We start from the raw sequence: 14,331 nt of genomic DNA, 5'->3' as shown, positions 1-14,331 counted from the left end.
AACTTAGAAGCATAGAAAATAGGAACAGGTATACCTTATTTGGCTCTTTGAGCCTGCTTCACCATTCAATATGATCATGGTTAATCCTCTCTCTCTATAACAAAGTCTGACTCTATCGCCATTCCCCTTGATGCCTTTAAAGTCTTGAAATCTATTATTTTCTTAAATATGTTCAGTTTGGCCTCCACAACCTTCTATCAGAGTTCCACAGGTGCATCATCCTCTGAGTGAAGAAGTTTCTCCTCATATTAGATTTAAATGGTCTACCTTGTTTCCTGAGACTGTGACCTCTTGTTTTAATGCCCTCCCCCCTCAGCAAGAGGAAACATCATCCCTACATTCAATCAGAATTTTATACATTTCACTGAAATCCTCTCTCGTCCTTCTTACCTCCAGTGATTACAGATCTAGCCTAACCAATCTCTCACGGTATAACAATCCTGCAGGCAGCACAGTGGTTAGCACTACTGCCTCAGCGCTAGGGACCCAGGTTCGATTTCCAGTTTGGGTCACTGTGTGGAGTCTGCATGTTCTCCCTGTGTCTGCATGGGTTTCCTCCAGTTTCCTCCCACGGTGTGTGGGCTGGGTGGATTGGCCGAGCTAAATTGCCTCTTAGTGTCAGAGGGACTAGTTCAGGTAAATTCATGGGAATAGGGCCTGGATGGGATTGTGTTTGGTGCAGATTTGATAGGCCAGATGGCCTCCTGCATTGTAGGATTCCATGATTCTGCCATCCCAGGAACGTCTCGCAATTGACAGTATTGTTAATACAAGAAATGATAAAGTAATAAACCAACAAACTAATATAATACTAAGGCGTAATAATACAATAACAGACAATCACTGTACATCAATAGAGTCCATTGTAATAGAGTCCATTTCATAGAATCATAGAAACCCTACAGTGCAGGAGGAAGCTATTTGGCCCATTGAGTCTGCACTGACCACAATCCCGCACTGACCACAATCCCACCCAGACCCTATCCCCATATCCATACGTATTTACCCACTAATCCCTCTAACCTACGCATGTCAGGACACGAAGGGGCAATTTTTTTTAGCATAGCCAATCAACCTAACCTGCACATCAATGGATTGTGGGAGGAAACCACAGTACCCATAGGGAACCCATGCAGACACGAGGAGAATGTACAAACTCCACAAGACGGTGACCCAAGCTGGGAATTGAATCCAAGTCCCTGGAGCTGTGCTAACCACCGTGTTACCGTGCCGCCCCAAGTAACAGTGACGAGATTCGCCAAAGGAGATGAAATGAGAGGTGATCAAAACTTGTGAAGGAAATGGATTTTAAGAAGGCTCTTGGTGTATGGGCACAGGGACTTAAGGAAAGAATTCCAGACTGTGCTGCATTGGTGATTGAAGAGACAGCTGCAAATAGTACAGTGAAAGGATTGGATCTAACAGAAATCAGATGCAGATAAATTGTTTGACTGTAAAACTGAAGGACATAACTTAGGGTAGAATGAGAATGATATTTTTAAATTTAGAAATCCAGTTGCATGAGCCAAAGTAGGTGATGGGTGAGCCTGACTCAAATGGAACGAGAGTATGGAGTTTAGGTTTAACAGCTGAAATAAAGATTCTTCCAATAATGGATAATCTGATCACACTAAGGCAGTCGAAGGGTTGAGGGACGTAATGGGGAGGTAGATTTGAGTGCCAGCAACATAATATGTGCTAGCTTACTACATGCCTCCATGTGTCATCAAAGGGTGTTCGTGGTTTCTGCCAAGGCCAGAATGACAATTTGTACGGCCCATCTACCAGTGACAGTCCTATTGTCGCATGTATTAGCATACAATGAGAGGTATTTTTTCTTGCACTATACAGACAAAGCATACTGTTCATAGAGAAAGAAATGAGATAGTGCAGAATGTAATGTTACAGTTAGAGCTAGGGTGTAGAGAAAGATCCACTTAATGTAAGGTAAGTCCATTCAAAAGTCTGATGGCGGCAGGGAAGAAGCTGTTCTTGAGTGGGTTGGTATGTGACCTCAGACTTTCCTGGTGGAAGAAAGTGGAAGAAAGAATGTCTGGGGTGCGTGGCGTCCTTAATTATGCTGGCTGCTTTTCCAAGGCGGCAGGAAGTGCAGACAGAGTCAGTGGATGGGCGGCTGGTTTGTGTGATGGATTGCGCTACACTCTCAACCCTTAGTAATTTCTTGCGGTCTTGGGCAGAGCAGGAGCCATACCAAGCTGTGATACAACCAGAAAAATGCTTTCTATGGTGCATCTGTAAAAGATGATGAGAGTCATAGCTGACATGCCAAATTTCCTTAGTCTTCTGAGAAAGTAGAGGCATTGGTGGGCTTTCTTAACCCACTCTTGGGAATTACAATGCTGTTGAGCGACTCGGCCTATGTTTCACTCTGCCACCGAAAGGTATTGTTTTTCCTAATGTCTTTGTCAAGGAATGGGATACTATACCTATTGAGAAATGAAATTGAGGTTTATTGAGATTGTAATGAATGATCGTAATAAGATCACTTGAAATGCAGGAAAATGCAGAATTGAGACAGGCTGCACAGGTTGTACAAGGTGGAGCTTTGGTAGGGTATATGAGTTTAGATTTTCTTACAGGTTTTACTATTCAGAATGCTATGTAACTGAACTCTGGTATTATGCAGCAAAGCAACAATAACTTGCCTTTTAATGTAGCAAACCATTCTTCCCATGTCTGCGTGGGTTTCCTCTGGGTGCTCCAGTTTCCTCCTGGTCCAAAAATGTGCGGGTTAGGTTGATTGGCCATGCTAAATTGATCCTAATGTCACGGGGATTAGCAGGGTTAATATGCAGAGTTACGGGGATAGGGCGTGGGTGAGATTGTAGTCTGTACATACTTAATGGGCCGAATGGCCATCTTCCGCACTATAGGGATTCTGTGATTCTTACTGAATGGCATAGCAGATTCAGGGAGCCTACTCTTGCTCTTAACTCATCTGTCTGTGTAAATGGACAAGATTAGCAGTAAGAAAGAAATGGATGACTTATTGAGAAAAGGTTAGAAAAACTCACTCTTTAACCTTGAATGCTTGTAGAAACTACAAGCAGAAGTAGACCATTTGGCCTTTCGAGTTTGCTCAGCCATGTATTTTAATCATGGCTGATCACTGAATTCAATATCCTGATCCCCCATCCCCCCGCATACACCATGATCCCTTTAGACCTAAGAGCTATATCTAATTTCTTGAAATCAGACAAACCACTTTGTGGTAGTAAATTCCACACATTCACCACCCTCACCTCAGCACTACCTCATTTGCTCCAACTATGACCCCTAGTTCTGGATTCCCCCACTATTGTTTATTTATTTATTAGTGTCACAAGTAGGCTTACATTAACACTGCAATGAAATTACTGTGAAAATCCCCAAGTTGCCACACTCCGGCGCCTACTCGGGTATGTTGAAGAAGAATTTAGCATGGCCAATGCACCTAATCAGCACTTCTTTTGGACTGTGGGAGGACATCAGAGCACTAGGGGGAAACCCATGCGGACATGGGGAGTACATGCAGACCCCACACAGATAGTGATCCAAGCTGGGAATTGAACCTGGGTCCCTGATGCTGTGAGGCAGCAGTGCTAACCACTGTGCCACCATGACATCCCATTGGGAACAATCTTTCTGAATCTACCCTGTCTAATCCTGTTAGAATTTTATAAGTTTCTATGAGATCCCCTCTCACTCTTCTAAACTCCAGTGAATATAATCCTAACTGACTTAATCTTTCCCCATATGACAGACCTGCCATCCCAGAAACCAGCCTGGTAAACCTTCACTGTGCTCCCTCTATAGCAAGGACATCCTTCCTCAGACAGGACACCAAAATTGCACACAATACTCCAGGTGTGGCCTCACCATCATCCTATGCAACAGCAGTAAAACATTCCTATATCTATATTCATATCCTCTTGCAACATACCATTTGCCTTCTTTATTGCCTAATGTACCTGCGCGCTTACTTCCAGTGACTGATGCATGAAGACTCCAAGGTCTCATTGAGTATCCACTTCTCTCAATTTACACCCATTCAAGTAATAATCTGTCTTCCTATTATTGCTATCAAAGTGGATAACCTCACATTTGTCCACGTTACACTGCATCTGCCATGCACATGCTCACACACTCAGCCTGTCAAAATCACACTGAAGCATCTCTGCATCCTCCCCACAGTTCACCCTCCGACCCAACTTTGTATCATCTGCAAATTTGGAGACACTATACTTAGTTCCCTCTTCCAAATCAGTAATATAATCTGAACAGTTGGGGTCCGAAAACAGATCCCTGCGGAACCCCACTAATCACTGACTGTTGTGATTAAGAAGGATAGTTAAAAGAGAGGTCATAGAGAGGACGAGAGGTCATAATCTTAGGATAAGGGGTAGCAAATATAAAACAGAGTTGAGGAGAAACTACTCCCAAAGGGTTGTGGATTTGTGGAATTTGCTACCCCAAAGTGCGGTGGATACTGGGACAGTGAGTAAATTTAAGAAGGAGTTAGACAGATTTTTAATTGGTAATGGTTAATTGGTTGAAGGGTTATGGGGAGGAGGCAGGAAAATAGGGATGAGGACTATATTAGCCATGATCGAATGGCAGGGCAGACTCAATCTGTTGAATGACCTAATTCTGCTCCTATATCTTATGAACTTACAAGATCCTTGGAAAGGTTAGCCTGAATTGTATCTGAAGTGAAATGCAGTTTGTGCAGTATTTATGGTGAAGTTAAGATGGTCAGTAGACACAGCAGAAAGGAAACCCTGGGCCTTTGTGTACAATCACAGTGCCCTGTCTCAGATCATTATCTCGGGTCAGTGGTCAGATTTTGTAGGATAGTACAGTATAGACAGAGGCCTTTTGGCCCATCCAGTTTGTGCCCACATTTTAAAGAGAGAGGTTCAGTTAGTTCCACTGCTTTGCTGCATTAAATTTCATTTGTCAAAACTGCGTCCTTTAATTAGGAATTAAAAGCTGGTGCATTGTCATAAACAGAATACCTCATCGCCCCATGGGTTTGTTTAGCTGGTGTGGCTGAGATCATAGCTCAGGCTTCCCGGCAAAGCTGGAAGTTACTGCTCACATCCAGCCCCGATGAAGCCATTGAGAGGTCAGAGATACATAAAACAGAAGGATCCTTCTGTGGGACAAATCCGTGAGGGTGTGAGGAGGTGCCGACTGGCACTTCAATCACTTAATACGACTGTTGCAATAATATCTGTACCCCCTTCTGAACCAGACAAACACAACACTGTTCTGGAAACCCATGGGGCTGACTTCAGACAGTCAGTGAGGCAGGTGATCTGACCGGCTGAGGTGTGTATATTAATAGGTCTGATGTCACAATGAATATTCTAGAGTGTATCTTGTAATCTTTCCACCTGGCCCTTTTCCCAGTGCTCTCTGGACTACATTTACTCCTGCGCTGGTTGTCCTAAGATGTTCCACCCATATGCCTATTCACCGTGTGAATCAGACTTGTTTATCTGGCTTTGTATGAATCATTACAGTGCCACTTGGCCCATCGAGTTTGCACCAACCACAATCTCATCCAGGCCCCATCCCCATAACCCCACTTATTTACCCTACTTGTCCCCCAACACTAAGGGGCAATTTAGCACAGCCAATGCATCTAAGCCACACATCTTTCGGACTGTGGGAGGAAACCGGAGCACCCGGAGGAAACTCAGGCAGGACAACACTGCACAGCCAGTGACCCAAGGCTGGAATTGAACCCAGATTCTTGGTGCTGTGAGGCAACAGTGCTAACCACTGAGTTGCCCCATAATTAAAGGGGTACATATTTGCACTGATATAGCGCCTTGTCAAACAGATCAGAACAAGCCACAAAGCCCTTTTGAGCCAATGATGTGCTTTTGGTAGTGTAGCATTTTTTATAATGTGGAAACCACAAACAAGAAATCTCTTCAAAGGGATAACTTGGATTTGAACCAGGAACTGCTTGAGCTGCAGTCAAATGTTCTACCACTGAGCTACATCCCTGTCTTGAGGTGGGGGGTCCAGTCTAAATTTATCCATTGTTGCTGTCCACACCATTGGGTGAGTGGAGAGGTGAGGGTTATCTGGGCTCTGCTTAAACTTTCCTTAAATAAGGTTAGATCAGCTAATTTGTTGCTGGCCAGCCCAAAGAGCACGGTGACACAGTGATTCTTACTGCTGCCTCACAGCACCAGGGACCTGAGTTTGATTCCTGGCTTGGGTCACTGTGCGGAGTCTACTTGTTTTCCCTGCGTGCGTTTCCTCTGGATGCTCCGGTTTCCTCCCGCAATCCGAAAGACGTGCTGTATTAGATGCATTTTCTATGTTAAATTCTCCCTCAGTGTACCCGAACAGACGCTAGAGTGTGGTGATTTTCACAGTAACTTCATTGCGGTGTTAATATAATGTGACAATAATAAATAAACCCTAAACAAAAAAGAGCCTGAGACCGTTTGAAGCAGTGTTGCTCAGTGTTACACTGGGCAGTTTTATGTTTTCTGATGTGATTCGTGCCTGGTAGGTATTTAACTGTAGTGTTTTAAAAATAACACCTGCTGATACCTGTTCTAAACGCAGGAGCTCAGCAGATGTGTATTGAGTTCATTTCAGTTCCCAGTGGGTTATTCGCGCAATTAGTCAGGTGAGCACGCAGTGAATTCCTATTAAACCAGTGGAGATGTAAACAACACACAACGTTAGTCAATCTTAGGTGGTACATTTTGCTTTAAAAAGCTATGCTTTGAATCTTCAGGGTCTTGTGGTGCGATCTTACCTCTGAGCCAAAGGTTCTGCGTTCAAGTTCCACTTCAGGACTTGATGGTCATGGAAGGCGTGTCCATTCATGGCCAAACAGGTTGACTACCAGCCTGTGAATCCTTCCCATTTGCCTGATGGTAAGCGGTAGGAAATGGGAGAGTTTCCTGGTCAGCTATACTGCAGAATGCACTGGCAAACCACTGCAGTACTTTGCCAAGCATAATCACGGACCAATCCACGCTGAAGCTGTAATTAAGAAAGCCCATCAATGCTGATATTTTCTCAGGAGGCTAAGGAAATTTGGCATGTTCGCTACGACTCTCACCAGTTTTTACAGATGCACCGTAGAAAGCATTCTCTCCAGATGTACCACAGCTTGGTATGGCTCCTGCTCTGACCAAGATCGCAAGGAGCTACAAAAAGTTGTGAATGTAGCCCAGTCCATCACGCACACCAACCTCCCATCCATTGACTCTGTCTACACTTCCCGCTGCCTCAGCAAAGCAACCAGCATAATCAAGGACCCCAAACACCCCGGACATTCTCCCTTCCACCTTCTTCCATTGGAAAAAAAGATACAAAAGTCTGAAGTCACAAACCAACTGACTCAAGAACAGCTTCTTCCCTGCTGCCATCAGACTTTTGAATGGACCTACTGTATATTAAGTTGATCTTTGATATTAATATATCTACTGTACTGATATCTACTGCATATTAAGTTGACCCTAGCGATGACTGTAACACCACGTCTGTACCCTCTCCTTTCCCTGTCTTCTATGTACTCTATGAATGGTATGTTTTGACTGTGTAGTGCACAAGAAACAATATTTTACACTGTATCGCAATACATATGACAAAAATAAATCCAGCAAAAGTCCGTGGTCAGCAATAACCCCTTAGGGCATGGTACCTCAAGGTGGGGAGAGAAATCTGAGTAATGTAGAGAACTGAGAGGTTCGCAAGGCATTTAAAACAAACCATCAAGTGAAAGAAAACAAGATGTCCATCTTTTTGCATTTTGGGTTATACCCAAATTCCAAAGTGCAACGGTGAATCTATATCAAACCTTAATTGACAGACTGGGATAGATCCTGACTTTACTCATTTTTATTTCTGAAGGTTAAATCAGGAGAGATTTACACCAGGCTGCCAACTCACCGCTATCCATCTGCAGTATTGCACAAATTTAGAATCGACCTTCCTACCTGTGGTGGCTCCACACCAGGGGAAACATGTTGAAGCAACACAGGGGATACAGTGCAGATACATCAGGATGCTGCCTGGTATGATAATGTACAAAAAGGAAGACTGTTTTCAGTGCAATCGAGGAAATTAGGGGTGATTTATGGTATTAATCGTAAAATGATTTCAGGAAGAACATTATAGATTTATGAGGAGGCAGTGGCATAGCGATAGTGTTGCTGGATTAGTAATTCAGAGACCCAGGGTAATCTTCTAGGGATCCAGGTTCGAATCCAACCATCGGAGATGTTAAAATTTGAATTCAATGACTAAAAACACATCTGGAATTAAAAGTTGTAAAAACACATCTGGTTCGCTAGAGTCATAGAGGTTTGCAGCATGAAAACAGGCCCTTTGGCCCAACTTGTCCATCCTCCCCAGTTTTTACCATTATGTTAATACCAATTGCCTGCATTTGGCCCAGATTCCTCTATACCAATCTTACCCATGTAACCATCTAAATGCTTTTTAAATAACAAAATTGTACCTGCCTCTACCACTGCAGTTTATTCCAGACAGTCACCACCCTCTGAGAAAAAAAATTGCCCCTCTGGACACTTTTGTATCGCTCCCCTCTCACCTTAAACCTATGCCCTCTAGTTTTAGACTCCCCTAGCTTTGAGAAAAAATATTGACTATCCAGCTGATCAATGCCCCTCATTAGATTTTTAAAGATCTCCCCTCAATCTCCTACGCTCCAGGGAAAAAAGTCCCAGTCTATTCAGCTGCTACTTGTAACTCAAACCATCAAGTCCCAGTAGCATCCTCGTAAATCTTTTCTGCACTCTTTCTAATTTAATAATATCCTTTCTACAATAGGGTGACCAGAATTGCTCACAGTATTCCAAGTGTGGACTTACCAATGTCTTGTACAACTTCAACAAGATGTCTCAACTCCTGTATTCCATGTTCTGACCAATGAAACCAAGCATGCCGAATGCCTTCTTCACCACTCCGTCTACCTGTGACTCCACTTTCAAGGAGCTGTGAACCTGTACTCCTAGATCTCTTTGTTCTACAACTCTCCCCAGTGCCTTATCATTAACTGAGTAAATCCTGGTTCAATCTACCAAAATGCATCACCTCGCATTTGTCTAAATTAAAACTCCATCTGCCATTCATCAGCTCACTGGCCCAATTGATTAAGATCCCGTTGCAATCCTAGATAACCTACTTCACTGTCCACTATGCCACCAACCTTGGTGCCATCTGCAAACTTACTAACCATGCTTCCTAAATTCTCATCCAAATCATTAATATAAATGACAAATAACAGTGGATTCAGAACCGATCCCTGAGGCACACCACTGGTCACAGGCCTCTAATTTGAAAAACAACTGTCTACAACACCCTCTGTCTTTTGTGAAGAAGCCAATTTTGTATCCATTTAAGTGCCTGACCCTGAATCCCATGAGATTTAACCTTATGCAACAACCTATCGTACAGTACCTTGTCAAAGGCCTTGCTAAAGACCATGTAGACAACATAGACTGCACTGTCCTCATCTATCTTCTTGGTGATCTCTTCAAAAAACTTAATCAAATTCATTAGATATGATTTGCCACTCACAAAGCCATGCTGACTGAACATGATCAGTCCTTGTGCCTGTAGATCCCATCCTTCTGCCATATCTTTGAACAACTTACCCACCACAGATGAGAGGCTCACTGGCTTGTCGTTTCCAGACTTTTTCCTTAAACAAAGGCACAACATTTTCCACCCTCCAATCTTCAGGCACTCACCTGTGGCTGTTGATGATTCAAATATCTCTGTTAGGGGACCCGTATTTTCTTCCGTAGCCTCCTACAACCTCCTGGGATAGATTTCATCACATCCTGGGGATTTATCTATCTTGATGTGCTTCCAGCATCTCCTTCTCTGTAATATGTACACTCCTCAAGATATCACAATTTATTTCCCCAAGTTCCCTAATATCCATGCCTTTCCCAACAGTAAATACCAATGAGAAATATTCATTTAGGATCTCATCCATCTCTTGTGGATCCTTTATGTATTTGTAGAAGCTCTTTGGTTTCTCCTTTGTCTTATCTGCGAAAACAATCTCATGTCCCCCTTTCGCCCTCCTGGTTTCTTGTCTTAACTCTACTCCGACACCCTCTATACTGTTCAAGGGATCCACTTCATCCCAGCTGCCTCTGCACGTCATATGCCTCCCTCTTCTTCTTGACCAGGGCCTCAATATCTTGAGTTGTCCAGGGTTCCCTACTTCTACCAGCCTTGCCCTTCAGTCTAAAAGGAATGTGTTCATGCTGAATCCTGGTTAACACACTTTTGAAAGCCTTCCACTTACCAGACATCCTTTGCCTTTCCACAGACTCCCCCAATCAACTTTTGAAAGTTCCTGCCTGATACCATCAAAATTGGCCTTGCCCCAATTTAGAATTTTAACTTTTGGGCCAGACCTATCATTCTCCATAGCTATCGTACAAACTAATGGAATTATGGGTCACTGGTCCCAAAGTGATCCCTGACTAACACTTCTGTCACCTGCCCTTCCATACTTTCCAAGAGGAGGTCAAATTTTGTCCCCTCTCTAGTCAGTCCATCCACATACTGAATGAGAAATGTCTCCTCTATAGATTCAACAAATTTCTCTCCATCAAAGCCCCTAATATTATGCTGCCTCAGTTGGGAAAGTCAAAATCCCCTATTATTACCATCCTATTTTTCTTGGAGCTATTTGAAATCTCTTTACATATTTGCTTCTCAATTTCCCGCTGACTTTTTGGGGGCTTATAGTGTAATTCTATTAAAATATTTCCTCCTTCTTATTTCTCAGTTCTACCCATATAGACTCAGGGGGCGAACCCTGAGAAATATCCCCTCTCAGTACCGCTGTGCTGTTCTCCCTGTTGCAGCGTTCTCTGGAGGCTAAGCATTGCCAGAACTTCAGCCAATACAAAGACTCATGAAAGCCAGTGTCCCGGTTTAAAGACGTATCTTTATTAACCAGCGATCAAAGGGAGAGGTGACATTGAACAGTCCAATGCCCCTCTGGAGAGAAGGTTACAATACATGGATTGATCAATTATACATTTTTCATATCAGATTCTCCTACCTTTCAATAGTTATGATCAACCTTTAAGTTAAGGACACAGCCTCAGGCTAAAGAGACAATCCTTTAAAACAGAGATGAGAAGGAATTTCTTTAGCCAGAGATTGGTGCATCTGTGGAACTCTTTGCCAAAGAAGGTTGTGGAGGTCAGGTTATTGAGTGTCTTTAAGGCAGAGACAGATAGGTTCTTGATTAATCAGAGGGTCAGGAGATATGGGGAAAAGGTTATGGAGAGAATGGGGATGAGAAAAATACCAGCCATGATTGAATGGTGGAGCAGACTCGATGGGCCGAGTGGCCTAATTCTGCTCTTATGTCTTATGGTCTAAATCGTCTTCATTGTAAATCAATTATTAATAACACTCATCACACACTTTAGCCAATTGCATTCTACCCTCTGATGTCATGGGATTTCATTAGTCTGTCAAATATGGATGCTTCCTCCCTCTATTGCTGATGCTTCTTCTTCTGTTGCCTAGTAACCCTGGCACTTAGCTACAAAGGTCAAAGTTAAGGTTCCTGCCAACTCCTGCTATGTCGCTGGCCAAATGAGACAGATGTACATTCTCGTGTTTTATCTGGATCGTATGAAAATCCCTATTCATAAGTAGCCCTGAGAACCTCACTGCGAGCAACTTTTGCTGATAAGAACTTGTACAATCTGAGGTTTCATTGTTGCCAAAAAATGTGGTTCTGTCTGCAATGGCTGCATTCCATCATCCCTCGCAGCAGCCTGCTCTTAGCTAAAGTGCACAATTACTTTTACAAAATACAGTTAGTGGATTTAAAATACCAAAATACATGTTTAAATCAGAAATAATTCTTCAAATCTTATTTTTACATGCCTTTATGAAGGCAGTCTCGTGTTAAACTGCCTGACTTGAGGCCATTTTATTTAGTGTCAGTATTTTGATAAGTGCCTTAAATCTCTAATTATTTAAATTTTCTCTAACCCATTAGGATTTTCTCTCCAGCACTCGCTAATCAAAAACGTAACACTCCCTTCTCTTTTACCTTCTGTTCTATTTTTCCAATACCATCTGTACCCTGGAACATTGAGCTGCCAGTCCTGTCCCTCCCTTGGCCATGTTTCAGTAATTGCTATAATATCCCAGTCCCACATATCCATCCATGCCCTGAGTTCATCGGCCTTGCCCATCAGGCCTCTTGCATTGAAATAAATGCAGTTTAATCTGGACTTCCCTTGCTCTCTATCCTGCTTTTTCCTGATCAATCTGGTACTTAATGTGCTCTCTTTAACTTCTGTGCTGTCCTCAATTTTCTCTTCTGTCTCCCTACTGCTTTGGGTCCCACCTCACCTCTGCCAAACTAGTTTAAACCATCCTGAGTGGCTCTAGCAAATCTCCCTGCCACGATATTAGTTCCCCTCCAGTTCAAGTTTAACCTGTCCCTCTTGACCAGGTCATCTCTTCCCCAGAAGAGAACCCAATGATCCACAAATCTAAACCCCTGTCCCCTGCACCGGTTCTCAAGACACGCATTCATCTGTCTAATCTTCCTATTCCTACTCTCACTAGTGTGTGGCACTGATAATAGTCCAGGAATTACTACCCTCAAAGTCCTGTACTTTATTTAGCCTTCTGCCTAAGTCTCTATATTCACACTTCAGGGCCTCATCCCTTTTCCTACCTATGTCATTGGTACAACGTTGTGTACAACGACCTCTAGCTGCTCACCCTCCCCCTTAACCACACAGAGATGTCCTTGACTCTTGCACCGGGAAGCAACACACCATCCTGGAGTCTCGATTGTGGCCACAGAAACGCCTCTCTGTGCCTCTAACTTGCGAGTTCCCTATTACTACTGCTCGCTAATTCTTGGCCCGCCCCTGCTGTACAGCAGAACCAGGTGTGGTGCTACAGGCCTGGCTGCTGCTGGTGTCTCCCCCTGACACGTTACCCCCCCCTCAACAGTATTCAAAATGGGATACCTGTTTGAAAGGGGAATAGCCACAGGAGACTCCTGTACTACATACCTGCCTCTCCTGGCGGTCACCCATCTATTTATCTGAACCTGTGGTGTGACAACCTCCTTATAACTAGTGTCTAGGTAACTCTCTGCCCTCTGTATGCCCGGCAGTGTGTCCAGCTGTTGTTCCAACTGAACAATGTGGTCTTTGAGCAGCTGTACACACTTCTTGCAGACAAAGTTGTCAGGGAGACTAGATTTCTCCCCGATTTCCCACATCTGGCAGGAGGAGCATACCACCACCCGAACTGCCCTTTTAAAAAGATAACAGAATTCCAGCTTTCCTTTCCCTTGCTTGTGGTCCTCACAGCAACTACTTTTTTAGCTAGAGGAGGAGGGAAGGCGGGTATTGTTTCTTTGCTGCCCTCTGCGAAAAATTTATCTTCACTTCAACTCAGAAGGTGTTTTACTGAGGTCCTCCTTCTGGAAGTAGTGACTGCAATGATGCAAATCTTCACCCCTTCAACCAATCAATGCTGCTTCTTTGCTGCCCTCTGCTGGACACTTGTCTTCACTTGAACTCAGAGGGTGTGTCTTGTTGAGGGCCTCCTTTTGGAAGCGGTGATTGCAATGATGCAAATCTTCACCTCGACAGCGTCACTTCTCTGCTGCCCTAATATCCTTTAGGGAAGGAAATCTGCCATCCTTACCCGGTCTGGTCTAAATGTGATTCCAGATCCACAGCAATGTGGTTGACTCTTAAATGCCCTCAAAGGTGAGCAATAAATGCTGGCCTAACCAGCAATAGCCACATCAACACCCACATCCCATTAATGAGTAAATAAAGTTTTAAAGTTTATTTATTAGTGTCACAAGTAGGCTTACATTAACACCGCAATGAAGTTACTGTGAAAATTCCCTAGTCGCCAAACTCCAGCGCCTGTGCGGATACACTGAGGGAGAATTTAGCATGGCCGATGCCCCTAACCAGCACATCTTTCAGACTGTGGGAGGAAACTGGAGCATCCAGAGGAAACTCATGCAGACATGGGAAGAATGTGCAGACTCCGCACAGTGACCCAAGCTGGGAATTGAACCTGGGTCTCTGGTGCTGTGAGGTAGCAGTGCTAACCACTGTACCACCGTGACGTCCCAACAAATAAATGAAAGAAAAGATAGGGGGCATAGAGACAGGACTGATGTAAGAGATTTAGCATAGGGAGCAAAGAACAAGGAACAAAGAACCGCACTGGTCAGGAACTGGCCCTTTGGCCCTCCAAGCCTGTGCCAATCATGATGCCTGCCTAAAC

The sequence above is a fragment of the Carcharhinus amblyrhynchos genome, chromosome 7, assembly GCF_965287045.1.
Source record: "Carcharhinus amblyrhynchos chromosome 7, sCarAmb.v2.hapA, whole genome shotgun sequence".
NCBI classification, from domain to species: domain Eukaryota; kingdom Metazoa; phylum Chordata; class Chondrichthyes; order Carcharhiniformes; family Carcharhinidae; genus Carcharhinus; species Carcharhinus amblyrhynchos.
The sequence above is the reverse complement of the archived record's forward strand: the minus strand, read 5'-3'. Positions refer to the sequence as shown.